This window comes from Ambystoma mexicanum, chromosome 7p, assembly GCF_040938575.1.
Source record: "Ambystoma mexicanum isolate Mex_15411 chromosome 7p, UKY_AmexF1_1, whole genome shotgun sequence".
Taxonomy (NCBI): domain Eukaryota; kingdom Metazoa; phylum Chordata; class Amphibia; order Caudata; family Ambystomatidae; genus Ambystoma; species Ambystoma mexicanum.
This window is the reverse complement of record NC_090939.1, coordinates 510,870,237-510,888,388: the sequence shown is the minus strand read 5'-3', so window position 1 is coordinate 510,888,388 and position 18,152 is coordinate 510,870,237.

The following is an 18,152-nucleotide window of genomic DNA, read 5'->3' as shown; positions in this document are numbered from 1 at the left end:
TGAATTGAGGCCATCAGAGGTTTCCTAGACATGTTGTCATGTAGCTTTCAGATTTGGCCAAGATTAGTATCTGCACATAGACATTACAGGTATGTGTATTTCTCCCCCAAAGGTAAAACTCTACCTGCAATTGTGGAAGACTTCTCTTGCATAAACTAGAGATATTCTGTATACATGCATAGGCTTGGTTCAGGTACATAGATGACTTATTCCTCTTCTGTGATTGGCTACACAAGGTCCTCTTGAACATTCAAGATATGAGCAGAACAAAAATGGAATTATCAGCATCACAAATAAACACAGCTGTTGTTGAAATGAGAAAACCCTAGTATACCATTTGCTGACTTTCCCATGCAGCACTCATAGGGCCAGTGCAATTTTGCACGGTATCAGCACTTGGGTAAAGTTTGCCCTAGTGCAAAAAAAAGAAAATTGGTCCCACATTAGGAAACCTTTGCACCATGACAAGTGCAATTCTGCATGGTTTTACCACTAGGGCAAAAATGGCCCTATTGCAAAAAACATATACTTTCAATGTATTTTTTGCACCCGGGCAAAGTTTGCCCTAATGCTAATACCATGTAAAAATGCACTTGTCATGATGCAAGTTTTTTTTCATCGGACCCCAATGTTTTGCACTAGGGCAAACCTATACCATGCACATTTGCACTTGCACTGGTGCATCATTTAGGTGATCTGGCCCCATGTGATGTGTACTAACACATATATTGCAGTGTAACAGTACATATACACTCCCTAAAAGAAGAGCTATATTTATAAATACAACACAGGTGTCTACCCCTTCATGCCACCCGTTGTACATCTTTGATGCATTCAGGAAAGTGGAATCAGCAGGCTTTGCGACAGGGATCAGCTCAAGTATTGTGTTGCCAGTTCTGAAGAGGTTTATTAAGAAAACAATACAAATGTTCGTTTGTGAGAATTATTAAGTACAAGGGCTACATGAATTACAGCAACAAATGCCTAGGTTTTTTCATTGAAATAAGTCTACTTTCCTACAATTTATACAGTTGAAAATTAGGTCTTTAAGCTTGTTCCCTAAATATCACGTTACTCAACTTCTTAAAAAAGTGAATAAAATACTTCTGCATCAAAACCTTATGTGAAGTCCTATTGCCCGTCTGTTTCTTAGTTTGCTACTTTGTATGAAAAGATCCCCACCTTTCAAGTACTTCTGTACATAAACAACATGGTTACCCTCTGCCAAGACCAAGAGCTTTGGGAATATTAAAGACAGATCTTGCCCTGACGATGAAGTCATAATGATAATGATAATGATGATAATGATGTGTTATTTATATAGCGCCTTTATCCAAAGCGCTTTACAGAGCACGTATTTACATACAATATCACCCAACCAAAGTTGGTACTCATAATCCGAAATGCATTGGCCATACCTAATCTGCCTTCATTATATATCAGAATTATATGTGGGAATATAAAAGAACTATGTGTACAAGTAGTTTAAAGTGGAGTTTTGTGTCTATGATGGAATGTATTTACTGATGGTTTAAGGTTCATGCAGTATCTGGGGTACTACTTGGGTGTGCCCAGTAGCTACGAAGGTTTCCTGGGTTTATCCTGTCTAATTGCAGGCCCACAGTAGGCTTAGAAAAATCGTTACCTTCGCTGTCCTTAAACAGAATCTGATTTGAAAAAAGTAAAATTGCTCTGAAAATATATATTGTTTTGTCTGGAGGAAGCAGCTTTCGGCCTCACTCCTCTCCACTATGCACAGAGACACAAACGGAGCCATGGCATTAGCAACACTCTCCTTGTATTTCTCTTCCAATTCTGTCTGTCCCAGGCTCTAGTAGCTCCTCCTTTTCCTCCTTCTTCCCTTGTGCTCCCAGTCTCTGCATTACTCTTAAGGTCGTTCCTCTTAAGGGTGTCCGTGCAGGTTTATGAACACACCATCTCCCCCTTTCTTATCATCGGACTGCTCTCATTTTCCTTCTGCTACCGTTTTGGCCTCCTGCCCGTCCTTCTCTGTCACCCACTCTCATGCAATGTTTTGTCACTGTTTTCTTCTTTAACATGCAAAGTTTCATCAGCCTTTTTTTCCTTTTTGTTCCTCGTGGTGTTGCTCCTCCCTTCATTCTTGCAGGGGGTCTCTGTTCTTGGTAATTTGCTCTCCATGCTTTACCGTCATTTCATGTTGTGCTGCCCTTGCATACATCAGGCATTTTCTGGGGGTTTTCGTAGTATTCTTCCTGGTTGCCCATCTTTCGTTTTCCATTGGAGGAACTTCTGCTCTAGTTGTTGTTTGGACGCCAACTTCTCAGTTATCTTACTGTGCTCTCTCTGTACATCATTGTCTTCTTCCGTCCGCCTGATCCTTGCGTCCTGCTGGTGATGTCTATGTTGTACATTGTTTTGGTGTACCTCTTTTGAATGTCTTTCTGTGCTCTCATAGTTGTAGTTGATCTTGTGGCTGTTCCTATTCGACCGTTCATCTTTTGGAGGAGGGTGGTATGGTCCAATCTCTTCTCACGCACACCCTTGCTGTACGTTTACTTGCTGGCACTGGTCTTTAAGGCTGCTCATGTGCATTTTATCCCACACTGTTTCACTCTCTTTCCTTCCTGTGCCATTAACGCCACTTTCCCCATGCTCACTTGTGACATTCTCCTTATTCACCTCCTGATCCTATGTATCTTCTTCTCTTTCCTTGACAGCCGCCACACATGTCTCTTTTATGTTTTACTCCCCTATGCGGAATGATGTGAAAAGGGGTCCCTGGAATCGCCGTCATGTCCCCTTTGTGAATGTCAACACGTAGAATGAAGAACGAAAGATGTAACTAGCTGTTTGGCCAGCAACCAGGTGCACCAATGAATCCTACATTTGCAAAGAGACATTCCCTCAGACGACCTTTCAAACCATATCCGATTGTTGGCTTCGAAGGGACAGGTGTCCCATCAATGGACCAAGTTAACTGACCACAAAGTCTAACTGCAACTAGTAACAACAGGACATAGCAACCTTAGTCACTAAAAGACAGATACAATTACATACTGCCAAAAGCTTTTCTGTTTTCTTTAGCCAAATGCAGAAATGCAAGAAAGCCAAATACACGTGGACCGAACTTGCAGCTGCTCAATAGCAACCAATCATAAGGAGCTACGGAAACATATAAGAAACCTATAGAGCTCTACCGTGACTAACCTCTAAGAAGATACTAGAACACGTAGGGAAACCATAGAATTACTGCAGTGAATACACAAGAGACCACAGGCCTCAAGTACATGGAGGGATAGATATGGGCTGTACTTCACAAAGCACAATAGACGATGTTCGCAGCAAAGGACAAGGGCGGGTGGAAAATTCATGATTCCTGAGGCAGTGAGCCACCTGTGAAATTCAGAATAGAATCTTCATAATTGTAGACAGTAAGGCTTAATTTTGCAGTCTTCACACACGTGACCCAGCAGAGCCGAACAATGCCTATTTATTCATAGTGAGAAGAGAAACAATTCCAAAGAAGCACACAAGATTGATACATGCGTTGAACAATGGCTATTTACTCATGGTGAGAAGAGAAGCAATTCCAGCAAAGCACACAGGATTAATACATGCGTTGCCCAACAAAACAGCAACCTGCAGGCACTCTCTCAGGCTCGGTGATCAGACCAGTGGCAACAATGGAAACACATACGTCTTCCCATTACCTTGAAAAGGTACGCCAAACTCTGTGAAGAGAACAGGGTCCCAGGCCTGGCAGGACCCGCCTTAGCCAATCCAGACACTCAGATCATGGGGTGATAAAGAATGTTGCAGCCAATGGTGCTCGTGTGACCCAGCAACAATGTAATAGATCGTTTTTGGGGAAGTCTCAGGCGAAGCCACCTGATATACTAGAGCAATGAGGACCCATATGTATATGGATTCAATAGGTAGTAGAGCTGAGCTAACCAATTTGGGTGTCCCGTAGGTTTTTGGGGATGGTGTTGATGTTTGTGACATCACCAAGGTACAAGGTACAAAAATGGGTCACACAGGCTCAGAAGCTGTGATTGCCGGAGATTTGTGATTTCCTGTATGATCCCTGTCTATTGGAGAATAAAAGACAGTAAACCTTGCCCCCATGGCTGAGTCTTCTCATGCATCCATACTCTTTCTTGGTGGTCCCATTGCAGCCTTTGTGTTCTTCATACTTTCTTAGGGTCAGTGTCACTATTTCCATACTGTCAACTTTTGGGGTGATGGATAGTCGACGTCTGAGATCTACACAGTCAGTGAGCCAGAGGAGGTCCTTATATAGTGGAGCACGGTGGACATATTTGGCGTCTTACGCTGGTGGATCCCTCTCCTTTTTCTTTCCTTGCGTTGGGTGGGTGTCCCTTGTATGAGGCAAATGTTGTTACGTGGCAGAGAGACATCATTTATATGTGGGTGGGCGGAGAGCCTTTATTTCTGTTGCCTTAATCGGCACATGTCTAATTGAGAGTGGATTGCCCTTTATAATGGAGGGACGGCAGCCATGCCCCTAGAATGCAGACCAACCCGTGTCTCTTGCAGGCTGTCGCGCTGCCGTCACCTATGGGTTGGAGGTCCTTCTTTTTCTCTCTGTGTGGTGCAGCCAGGGTCGTCAAATGTGACTGGGGGTACAACCCTCTTTCTGTGGGCCGATTGCCCTTTCTTCTTTGAAATGGCCAGGATCAGAAAACGCATCTGGGCACACTGTCCCTTTGCCATGGGCGGATTGCCCTTCTATGCCTTTTGGGGCTGGGGTCGGCCATTCACTTGGGCGGAGTGCACTTCACCATTAGTTGCGATGGACTGCCGTCTTCATTCAGTCAGCTGGGAGATTGCCATTCTTCATTAGTCCCAGCAGACCGCTGTCTTCTTGCTTCTTTAACTGTGGGACTGCCATCTTCTGATTTATCGGAATGCGGCAGACTCCTGTCATCTTTCATTCAGCGGGCGGATTGCTTGCCTTCATCAGTTGCTGCACTGCCGTCTTCTGCTGTACCGGTGTCGTTCCATGCAGCATTCGTTTCCCTTCATCGTTAGTTGTTTTATTCCAGCGCTACTCCAAAGATAGCAGCGCTGGGCCCCACTCTCTCATCTCCACTCATGCACAGACAGGGGAGTTGCTAGGTCTGGAAAAGACCCGGGGCTAAGCTGATTTCGGAACTGTTTGGACTGGGGGCTAGCTAGTCTTTTGGCTGTAGCTCCTGAGATTCTATCCGGGGCTACAACCAAAAGATCAGGGGCTATAGCCTCCTTACCCCCCCCCCCTAGCAACGCCCCTGTGCACAGAGATACAAACGAAGCCACGGCAATAACAACCCTCTCCTTTTATGTCCTTTCCAACTCTGTCTGTCCCAGGCTCTAGTAGCCCCTACGTTTCCTCTCTCTTACCCCATGCTCCCCGTATTTGCCTTTCTCTTAAGGTCGTTCCTCTTAAGGGTGTCCATACAGGTTTATGAACACAACATCTATTATCTCAAAGAAAAATGGACAACAGTTTTCTGAGATACAAACCCTTAATAGCTTCATAAAAGCTATTGCAGACATATGTATTACAAACAGGTAGTCACTGTCATAGAATAAAAGGCTGCTATGGACAAACAGGGCATTATTAGATACCTCACACAATACGGAATTCTTGCTACTTAGAAGAGCAATGGAACGGCCACACATTTCAGAAGTGGAACAATATAGAAGAGGAGGCCCAAGGAATTAATTATTTGTTCTAAACTCTTTTCCAATCCTGGAGGAGACTGAATCTGCATCCCTTGAAGAGACACGGTTCTATGCAAGGGAGAGACCAGCAGCGAGTGGATTACCAGAAGGAACATATTATGCAAAACATGGGAGATCTCAGTAAAACGATTGAAGTTGGCATCACAGCTTTTGATAAAAATATTAAATAAATAAATGTACAAATGATAATACCACATATATGGTGCATAGCTTGGTTTCTCCATGTGGCTGCTGCATGAGGGGAGGACTTCATGAAAGTTAAGGGCGAGGACTGCTTAGCTTCGGTTCCTCTGTGTTTCAGTGGAATTCGCTGTGGTCTAATGCATTCCAGGAAGCTTCCTGGTGTCCATTTTTGGAGGAGGGTTTATTTCTAAGTCATGAAGAGACACTTCCCCTGCCAGGATACTGCGTTGCAGGGTAAATGTAGACCTGCACCCTTTCGGAGTCCCACCCAGGATGTCTCAAGAAATGAGGAAGCCATGGGAACAGAGGAAAAGGAAGAAGTTATTTCCTTTCAATAAAAGAGTATATAGAAGGCGAAACCAGATGGCAAGCCCCAGAGGAAGAACTTCACAGAGGGCTCAACAGCAGGGGAATTCTATGGGAAATACCTGGGAAGCTATGGTTTCACGAGAAAGGAATACAAGAACCCCCCCACATCCCAGCAAGGGAGAAAAGTGTCTTCCCAGAGTTCCTGGAATCAGAGATATCAAATAGCAGGAGAAGCTGGGGCAGAGCTGAAAACCTGAAAGGAGAGCCTTTAAATGGCACTGACTCAAGTTGAGGCATGACTTAAGATGAGAGAACTGGCAAAGCAGAGGGTCAATGCATACCACTTCTCCAGCAGAGCTAGAGGATTGGCTTGGACCGGGACCGGGACATTTGCCAGAAATGTGGAAAGTTCAAGAAGCTCTCCATAATCAGGGTGTTGTTGGGTCAGTAATCAGTGCAAGGATCTCTCCGTATTCTGAAAGTGCACAGAATATGCATCAATTGTTAGGAATTCCTCACAATCTGAAGCTTCTAATACACTGGGAATAAGTGTTCGCATTGCTGCGTAGCCCAAAGACCACTGCACGTCTGTCACTGTGATAGCAGTCTCATTTCCAGAAGAGGGATGGGGCTGCGCAGGGCTACAGAGATGGGACTGTTATGGCATAGTCGATTTTTGTGCTGAATTTGTAGTGAGAAGAGCTGGAATCGTGACTGTATCTGGAACTTCCAGACCATGTGCTTAGTCATGAGCTACACTTGTCAGCAGGATTTGGAAAACTGTTGCAGGGCCACCAGGACTGTTCTTCTCATCTGGTGACACCGAACGGCATACAGTGTCATTACCAGTCCATATGGCCAACCGACTCTTCTGACACCCATAGTCCACCATAGAGCCTTCATTGAAAAGTGCTTGATGAAAGCACATGGTTTTCTGGATATTTTTGAGCAAATACCGCCTCTGCACCACATTCACCTTCTTTAAACCATTGTCTTGCCTACATCCAAATCTTCTTTTTCCCCAAGACACATTTCCAAACCTGTCACAAGATTCAGGGCTCCACTGCTCAACCTGCACATCCTTAGGACCCTGCACAGCAGACCATAAGGAGGTAAGATTGATGGTTTGAACTGTTATGATGTGAAGAAAGGCAGAGCCCAACATTAGCAAGAATTGTCTAGCGGCCAAGCAAGCTAACTAGCTCCGACACAGCATCAGGAACTTCTCACTGGCCTCTCACTCCATTTTGAACCCTCATGCAACCAAATATATCCAGAGGCCGAACCCCACACAGTCCACCACAAGCACACACAGTTTCTCCCTGTAAGCCATTTTGAAATGTAATGGAAAGATTTTGCAGTCTCTTGATGTGCGCAGCCAAATTCGAGAACCTGCAGTGGGCATGAAAACTGCAGCGTGCTGAAAGGGCTTCTGGACAGCTTGGGTGGGACACTGGTAGACCTAATCGATAAATAGGGAAGTGGGGGTGAGCAATAGAGAGGGAAGAAGGTAAAGGGGGACAGACACTAGGCAGCATCAAACAAGTTTGTATGGTTGGTTGCTAATATTATGTTTTGTTTTATTGGTATTTGTAAAGTAGTGAACCGCCGTGGGTGGGGCAGCAAATCTGCGAGTGACCAACGTGTAGGGCCTTGATGCACCAACCTGGGTTTGTGGTAGACCGTGGTCTGAAAGCTAGCATACATTTCATTCACAATGACAAAGTAACTTTACAACATTGGGAGTACCCTGCTGCCACCAAATAACACAAGGGGGATTGAAAGGTGTGGTGAACACAGATATTTTACAGAGAACCCTACAGCAAGTTTAGCAAGGGCCAAGGATTTTGAGAGTTATAAGAACCCCATACATGTAGCGAACATGTCTTGTGTTTTCCCAGATGAGCATGGATACAGGCCTGCACTCTGCTGGGAAGCCCGCCCTCATTTGAATATGTCTCCAGTGTCATCCCACTATCTGATCTATGGGACACTGTTTCTTGGGCTTCGGGTTCCTCAATGACCCAGGGCCCTGGACCACAGTGCACACATTTTAGTTGCACTGTGGCTGTCTCGCTTTAATAGTGTTGCCTTAAGATTGCGTTTCTTTACAGCCCTGCAGTATGATACTCTTTCTGATAGGACTCAGAAGCAGACAAAGGGCGCATTTTGGCCTTCATGTTACATTTCAGAAGTGCAATCTACGGGCCTGTGAGCTCAAACATGTTGTTCAGCCTGCCCCTCTCTTCACAGACCTAGACTATTTACTGACTCGTCCACATCTTACCTTCTCAAACCACTACCGCATCTCAAACCACTCCCTCATCACCATGGATGATTCCATTTAACAAGGGTGAACATGCAGGTTAGGCATGTGGTTTTGCCCCCATGCCCCCCACCACACATGTCCTTCCCACTTCCTCTCATACCACCCCCAAATCCCTGTTCTAATGTGTCACCTCCTGACACCTCCCTCTCTGACAGTCTCAGAAGTCCCAGAATTATCCTTCCGTGGTTGGATTTGATGGTGATATCCCTTCCGACAGAGAAACAAGTCTCCATCTTCAAATGAACAACTGAGCACGCCTTGACCCACACACAACCGCGCACCTACTAACAGTGCTTATTAAATTTGGATCCAATATTCTGTCAGTCTATTAGTGCCACTATTAGTGTGTAGCACCATACTATTGGCTTACCCTCATCCCACAAGGCTCATGTCAGCACAGTTGAATCTGCAATATACAAGGTGAAACAATCCTTTTAAATGACTATATACATTTCTATATGGATTTTATGTACTAAGGGTTACTTTTTATTTTTTGAAGTGGAACGTCTGGGCTTTGACTATGGTTTCTTTATTGTAGGTATTTATGTATGTATGGACTGTGTGTTGCGTGACACTAGCCTGGAAGCAAAGAGAAGCACTGTAGAAAGGTAAATATGAGTTTATAAGGGTGATAACACACCGTGGCAGTTTTCTTTGAGGAAAGGGAGGCATATGTGGCTGTAGGTTCTTTAAGGTGCCTGATGCTCCGTGGGGACCTCCAAGAACAGTTGTAGCAGCTATTTCATTGTGTCTCTTCCACGGTTCCCAGAATAGTTGCTTTTGCTAACAACAAGAGAGCAAGTGTTTGTTTTGGAGCCAAGGTTCTGCCAAGGTTGCGCTTTGTTCAGCTCTCTTAGCCATGAGACATGATCTTATACATATTAAATTTAGAACAGTACAGCTTTTTCTTTAAAGAAACAGCACATGACCTTGCACAGAGGATTCCTTGATTGGCAACCTCAAACTTTGGCTACTAGATTTCAAGACCACATAGATCTCTTTCTCTGATAGTTGAGGAATCATGCTCACCCACTCCATCTTCATACCCCTGGTACCCACAAACCTATCCCAAACATCTCCTTCCACAATCCCGCCTACCCTCCTCGGGCTACTGCCCTCTGCAACCCCTCTCATGCATACTCATCAATGTCAGATCTGTTGCGAGAAACAAACATATGATGTTTGACCTTATCTCTGACGAAAACCCAGACATCATCTTCATCACCGAAATCTGGTTCTCTGACGACTTCCTCCGCACTGCACATGAGGCCTTCCGCTCTGGCTATTCCTTGATCAAGCAAAACAGATCCAGCAGAGAAAGGGAAATAACCATCCTCTACAAACTTCACCTCACGCCCCTACAAATCGAGAAACTGTGAATCCCTGCTAGCCAAATTCCAACTGTCTCCCACTTTCTCTCTGAGTGTCCTCCTCCTTTACAGGCCCCTGGGCTATAAAGAACTGTAGCATCTGGTTGTGTGTCCTAGCACGGGGCAGGTGACAAGCGTGCAGGACGCCCTATGGCTGCAGGTGTGGTTGTCCCTCATTACGCGCTGCCGCGCCACACCCCTCAAGTGAGGGACAGTATATGTTGTGCGCTGCCATGCTACGTCCCGTGTGAGGGACACTACAAATGGTGAAGGACACATACGGCTATGTGTAGATATGCGGCCCAAAACCAAGCTATGCTAAGAGAACACCATCAAGCCCCATGCATTACGGACATGATGCACCTTCATAACGGTGCCAAAATATTTCCCCGCCTCAACCTAAACAAAGGATACCATCAAATAGAGTTTAGCGAAGATTCGCTGTACATAAACACTTTTACCACCCTAATAGGAGTTATTCCGCTACAAACGTTTGAATTTTTGGATATCATCTGTGGCAGAGATAGTCCAAGAAGAGATCCGCAAGGTCATATGTCACATACCGAAGTGCCTTAACTATTGTGACGATATGCTCATATTCAGACACTTCCAGGAAGCCCACAATGTGACACTGATGAAAGTGTGTGCTGCACTCCAGGATGCCCGTCTGACACTCAACCGAGGGAAGTGTGAATTCAAAATTTCAGACACATATTTTCTGAGAAAGGAATTCAACCCGACCCGGACAAGATCAGAGCAGTGACTGAGGCACCCCACCCAACGAACACTGCGCAAGTGCGATTTTCGCAGACTCTCTGAGTGACTCCGTAGCAGCCATCATGATCTCTCATTCCACGCTTACCCTTCGAGGTGATCTGAACATCTGGATCAACACCCCCTCTAAACCCATGACCCGTCATCTCATTGACAACTTGGAAGCATTCAATATGACCCAAATTATATCAGGGTCCAAACACATTGCTGGTCACACCCTTGATGTAGTGTTCAGCTCTTCCTATCTATCTCAGCACCCCTTATCTGGACTGATCACTCTGCTATTATTTTATCAGCTCTGACTCCCTCACTCCCCACATTTCTCCTCTGCTGACCCCTTAAGGAACCTGTTCCGGAACAAGGTAACTATCTCCCTAAATGTATCCTCCTCCCTACTCTCCTCCCATCCCTCTCTGCCCCTCCAAAGACAAACCCCTTCCCCAGCCCATTTCGACCAATGGCTCTTTGATGCCCTATCCCACCTACCACCACATAAGGTCCTTTCCCCACCTGGTTCAGCCCTTCCGTCAAATCCCTCAACCATCACCTAGAACACCATTGGTGGGCCAATCCTTCCCCCTAAAACAAAGCCAATCTTGCTAGACAGACCATAGCCTAAAGATTCAAAATCAGGAAAGCCAAACATTCCTTCTACATCTTCCACATCTCCAATGCTGCCAACCCCTGCAACACACTCCACAAGCTTATTACTGAGTTCAAGACCCCTCTCTGTTTAACCTCTACCTTCCCCGTCTCCCAAGCACTCTGTGATGCCCTGTTTGACCACTACTACAACATAGCCATTGAAAGGAAACTTAGCATCAACGCGAAACGATCACCCCCACCCTTGCTTGCCACCCCCTATCCCTTCCCTGACATGCACCCTCTTCAGCTCTTTCTCTGCAATCTCCCACACTGAGTTCATAAAGCTTTTCACTAATAGCTGCCCCTCAAGATCCCCCGGAGAGCCCTTGCCCTGTCCTCCTCAAAAACATTCTCTCGACCTGCAGAGGCAGCTTTGCCAGATCTATAATCAACCACACACTGACAGCTGGGATCTTGCCAGTAGCATACAAAACCTCTCATGTCAAACCTCTACTAAAAAAGCCTGCTCTTGACCCCCCGCCCCTTGACTTACCACCCCATCTCTAACAATCGCTTCATAGTCAGACTACTAGATCATACAGCCTTTTCCCAGCTCAGCCTCTTCGTAGAATCCCACAGCTTTCTTGACCATTCCCAGTCAGGCTACAGAACCCTCCATGGAGCTGAAACCTCCCTTGTCTCAATATGGGACGACCTGTAAAGAACAGCAGACTCTGAAGGCAATGCCGCACTCATCCTCCTTGAACTTTCAGCAGCTTTCGACACAATAAACCACTCCACTCTCAAAAACAGACACTTCACCCTAGGCTTCAGGGACACTGCCCTTAGATGGATCTCCACTTTCCTCTCTGACCGCTCCCAAATCATTTTCCTCTATGCGTTCTCCTCTGTATCCTGTCCAGTCCCCCGCAGAGTCCCTCGGGGAGCTTACCTCTCCCCTCTCCTCTTAACCCTCTACCTTTGCCCTCCCTGTACTTATCCGCTACCACAATCTCCCCTGCTACAACTACATTGATGACACTCAGATAATCTTCAAGATCCCCAACTTCATGTCTTCGCCCAACCCAGACCTTGCATCTTGGTCCTGCATGACGAACAACCACCTCCTCCTCAATCCTGGGAAAAACGAAATCCTTACCTGCAGCAAAACAGCTCTCCTTCCCCAACCTACCGCTTGGCTGCTTTCCTTAGGACCCATTGCATCACCCTCAGTTAAAAACCTAGGATGCACCTTTATCTCAGACCTGACCATCTCTCACCACATCAATGCCGTCTCCAGATCAAACAGCTTCCACTGCTGCATTCTCAAGCAGATTATTCCATATCTCTGTTACCCCATAGAGTCTCTGCTATCATGGCCATCATCTCTCGTCTAGGCTACTCCAATTCCCTCTATCTAGGCATGCCTGCATCTCAACTCAAAAAGCTCAAACAGATCCAAAGCTCTGCAGCAATGCTTCTCCTTGCGCTCCCCCCTAGAGAACACATATCTCCTGCACTCAGGCCTCCTTCAAAGCCATATGCATTACCTACTGTGCCATCCATAAGAAAGGCCCTGAATTAATCCAAACAAACTTGCATGCTACCACGCCACCCAAATCCTCAGTTCAGGTTCAGCACACCTCCTGTTAGTCCCCCCTTTCAAGTTATCCAGACTGGGAGGATCCCCCTTCTCTGTCCTTGCACCTGCCTTCAGGAACTCCCTCCGCATCACTCTCAATCTCATAGCAGATTGCCTGGCTTTCAGGAAGAACCTCAAAACCTCTCTGTTCCTGGCCGCATCCTGCCCCCCCACCCTCATAATGCAGCCAGGGCTCGGTGCCCGGAGGAGTCAAGCGTCATCCATTAAATTGCATTTGATAAGAATTCTGAGAGTGGGCCTGGTATTGACCTCAAACGGGTTCTGAGGGTGGGTAATGTTTCACACTTAAACATACCTTTAGGTCAAGCAATTCAGTGTGGAGGAGGATAAATAAATGCATTTGAATCATTTGGAGTTTGGCAATGTATCACACTCTAATGCATGTGAGGGTGGGCATTGCCGCTGCAACTAGACATTTAAGGTGGGAATTTTATCGCATTTAAAGGACCTGTGGGTGGGCAATGTATCACTCTAAGATCCACACAGAGGGTGGATATTTTATTGCACTTTGATTGTATGTGAGATTAAGCACTGCTATTTGTACCTAGATGTAATCCAGAGGGTAGACAATGTTGAATGAATAGCTAACCCATTTATTCCTTTCGCAATCCGGACCTTTGGAATTTAGCCGAAGGCACAGCTTCACTCCCACACAAATCTGCTCTCACATACATCTCAAACACTTTTGCACAACACCCCTCCCATAAGAATACAGCTACCTTTCAAAACAAATAATTTGAACTGTAACAACATATATAACTGTCTATCTTCTTAAACACACCCTGCTAGCTCCACGTATACCTCATTCCACCCATCCACTTGCCATTCAAACATGGGTGACTAGCAGGGCCTTGGCCACCCTCTCATAGCTTTAATGGCTTAAACGCACATGCATAATAGCACCTCCCAATTTTCCCATACTTTGGAATTTGGTACCCCCAAGAGCATTCAACCACCAGCGCGTTGGGACCATAATTATGGTGAAAGGCATTATACAAATGACAAAAATGAATTAAATGTATAATTAGGGCTGACAGGAGTGTTGCAACCGGCCTCAAAGCCATGACCAGTGTTATCTCTAAGTCTCTGTGGTATGCAGCCACTTCATTGCATACTATCTCTGGTTACTTACAGGACTGCTGTAAATGAAGATTCCTGGGGAAAGTACCCAGCTGGCCTTAGTAATAATTAGGTCTGTAATCAATGGTAAATTGCTGGGTAAATTGGATGTGGATTTTAGGCAATTAAAATGCATATTTCTCCTCGGGAATCTGTTAAAATACAGGAAGAACCACAAGGTAGTTTGTTTAGCTTTTTTGAAGAGCATGTTCTGTCAATCGTTAATCCCTCGCACTAGCATGACTGGGGGGGGTTCCATTCTATTAAAGACACGGAAGAAAGTATTATACATTATCTTTATTTACTTACCCAGCAGCAAAGAAAATACATATTTTTTAAAAAAATGTATGCAAAGCATTAACTGTTTTGAATGGGAAATCTGTAGTAGAGTCCCCTTAAAGAAAAGGGACGTGACCCCAGAACATCCATTCCACGAAGAACCCAGCACATGTGGCCCATCCTCCTCTTCTTTAGCGCTTGGAAGCAGCTTCAACTTTCCATTTGATACCCATATCAGGAAGATAAAATCCCAGCATCCTGTACGCTCTCCCTAGGGTGTCGCCCAAGATTTGGAGTCATCCTGTACGCTATGCAGGGTGAGTGGGAGGTGCAGAGGATAGATCAACCTCTATTATCTTTACCTTCCCATGAGGTTATGTCAATACAGTAAGGGAGGTTTTACTTTCAAGCACTAACCACCTGATTCATGAAAGTGTTTTATAATGGCGCAATCCCATATGAAAACGTTCCATGAATCAGGCCCTAAGTATCATCCTAAAGATGGACAGCATTGAGTTATTTTCATAGCCCCAGAAACGGAAGAGACCATGAATGAAAAATGATGGAAGAACATAGCTCATTCTTATTGTTAACAGAAAACCAGTTTTAGACAGTTCTACGCCCAACTTTTTGTTACACAAATTGTTTTCACTGATTATGCTGTTATTAGGAAAGAATGACAACGCATCCGACAATCATGTTACCTAAGAAAATGCTAACATCCTGTGGAGAAATGTGTTATTTTGAAATAAACATGGATAAGTGATGTTAAGCATTGTGTGGAAAAGGCAGGGAATCATTAAGAAATTAAACCATCTACACATGTCTTTCTTAAGAAAATAAATCATCCCCTCAGCACTACGTATCTGTCATAGCCACAGGGCCCGGAACACAAAACCCACACCATCTAGTGATGGGGGCAATGGGTCACTTGACTCACTTATGTCCCTTGGGAACCTATAAACACAGGGGCCCTGGCTGGACTCGCCAGGCTCATGTGGAGATGTGAGCAGAAACACTTTATTTCAGTGCAGGAGTGCTTTTACTTTATTTCAGTGCAGGAATGTTTTTATTTTACAAGAACTTTCCAGGAGCTGAAAGCCTTTATTCCAGAGAACATCTTCATGTGCTGACTCATCGGGTGTGGATCCCTAGGACTGGTCTTCATGTGCTGACTCATTGTGTGTGGCAGGGTGTGGCAGGCAGGCTGAACCTGTTGGGCCTGGCTTCAGAAGCTCAGCTATATAAGCTGCTCCATCCTTAAGGCCGGTGCTTCGCGTTACTGTGCACTCGGGTGCAACGTGATGCTCAGTGCCGCTTGGACCAGTTTACTTACCCTTGAAACCAGGCGTTCTCCAGCATACTCACCTCCAGGAAACCGGTGCTTCATTGCTTCATCTGCAGACTCATCTCCTGACATCCATTGATCTTGATCTAACGCTGCAGCACCGCACTCCGCATCCACGGACTGTGATCTTGTGAAGAAGAAGAAAGACAAGGTTAGAACATCTGTCAGAGGGCCGCGCCGCATTTGAACCCCATGTCCCCCCTAGTTAACAATTTACCAGCTACTGTACCGCTGCAGCTTCGTTCCTCATTCCCTCCGGCTGTCGCCTCGAGCTCCGTAGCTTCTGCCGGGCCGGCAACATCGCCTGCAAGGGAACAAAGCAAAAGAGCAAACATCAAAAGTAGAACGGACAGCAGTACAAGACAATTAACTTTACAATACAACAAACATAGATGAGGAAAGACAAAGGCAAACAGGAACACTTACCTGAAGTATAGTGGCTTAGTCACAGCAGGACTGGACTACCACGTGCAAGGGACCAGTGAAGGACTCGGTCCAGATCATACAAGTGCCCCTGCAGCAGGACAGAGTGCTCACCAAAACTAATCAACAGGTGAGCTTTCTAAGGACAGCGCATCCCACGGGTAGCACAGTTTGGGAGAAGGGGTCTGGAAGGGGATCAGGCACACAAGCTGGCATACTCACGCCCCCTATTCTCCACGCAGGAGCAGTCCCAAGCAGCATCACCTACTACCACCAGCCACCACATAAGCGCACAGGGTGAAGTCAGACCCGAGCGACCTCACCCCGGGAGGGCTGCAACAGTGCTCCAACTCCTCCGCAGACATCAGGTGAGCGTAACAGTATCTTAAGGGGGTGATTGCTCCCTTACTCAGCGGGAAAACCCCAAGATAGGTGGGTCAGTTTTAAGAAAGACCCCAGTCACAGGGCTGATCCATTTTTTCAAGGAAAGGAATTATTTTCCCTGGCAAACCCAGGTAACTGTTCCTTACTATCAGCCTACAGAATGGTGTGTTCATTTACAAATGTTTGCTAATCCTCGAGAGATCTTGGTTTTTGTAACCCATAGACCACAGAATTCTCTGTCTGGGGAGAGAGCAGCAGCATATATGTGTTAAAATATATGAGTATATGATTGTAGGCGATCAATGGGGGTATAACCTTGAAAGGTGTCTGAATCTTTAAGACAGGGGGTGCTGGAGATCTATTTAGTGTAGAATTCAAGAAAAATGATTGGCCAACCGAAGCCAAACCCTGTGCTGTTGTATATGCAGCAAAGGGGACCAGGACAAAAATTAACTATGTTTTGTGTCTTTGAACCTGGGTCCCACGTGAGAACGGGAACTGGTTTACCACTTTGTGCTATTCTGATAAACCGCCTAGAAATCTTCTGATGTGTGTGTTCTTAAAGGGGCCTGAAAGGGAGAAATAGACAGAACCAGGTTTTAACATGGATATATATTGTGACTTAGGGAACCGTTTCACTTATGCTGAGAAAAAATGTATCCCGAGAGACAGACCACAGGGAAACATGATAACTGGAAGAGGAAAACACACTTGAAAGAAAATTGAAAAAAGGGGTGGAAAGGAATGGAGATAATTATTTTGTATTCATAGTACTTTCAATGTAAAAATCCCTAATTCTCATATATATTGGAAGGGAAACATCAAGGATATCCCAACTGTAGAGGAGTAACAAATCTTTCCAATGTTAAATTATAGTGAGCTACACTTATCATAAAGTAGTAACCGCTGGAGAAGGGAAAAGTGTATACACCTTTCATCAAGGGACAACTTCATCACCACGACCACTGCCTCCAAAGGGCTGTTGTAAGTCTTTCAAAACTTTGGTAGTCTTAGGGGGATAATAATCGATTCTGGGGAAAACCCTGTTGAGACATACTTGATTTCTGTTTGTTTCATTTCACTCTCAACAGGGTTTTCTTCAGGATTTGTAGCAAGGGAAAAAACAACATGTTGTATTCACCCACTTCAGTGTCTTCAGCCTGCATTCCTATCAATTCCTCCTGCTTCCAAGGGATCTGGACTGGTGTTTACACAATTGTTGAATCGGAAGGGGCTCTATAGCAGTCACCCCAATGACCAACAGAGAGACACTCGGGCTCATCAACAACTCCCCACCACAAGAACAAAAGACTCAGCCATGGGGCAAAGTTTACTGTCTTTATTATTACAAAACGACAAGGATCACACTAGAAAAACATGAATTTTCCAGGGTTCTCGTCTTCTGAGAATGTTTCAACTGGTTTTATCCAGTGATGTGACAAAACCAAGCTCTGCCCCCAAAACATATCGGGCATTCACATTGGTTAGTTTAGGCGAACTATGTATGTGCCCTACAGGGGTTAATTCTACATTGGATAGCCATATCTGGTGGCTGCTCCTGGGAACACCTCTACGTGTTTCAATCTACAATGTTGCAGGGTCTTAAGGAGACCATTGGCTCCTGCAACATATCATATCTTCATGTGAAAGGTG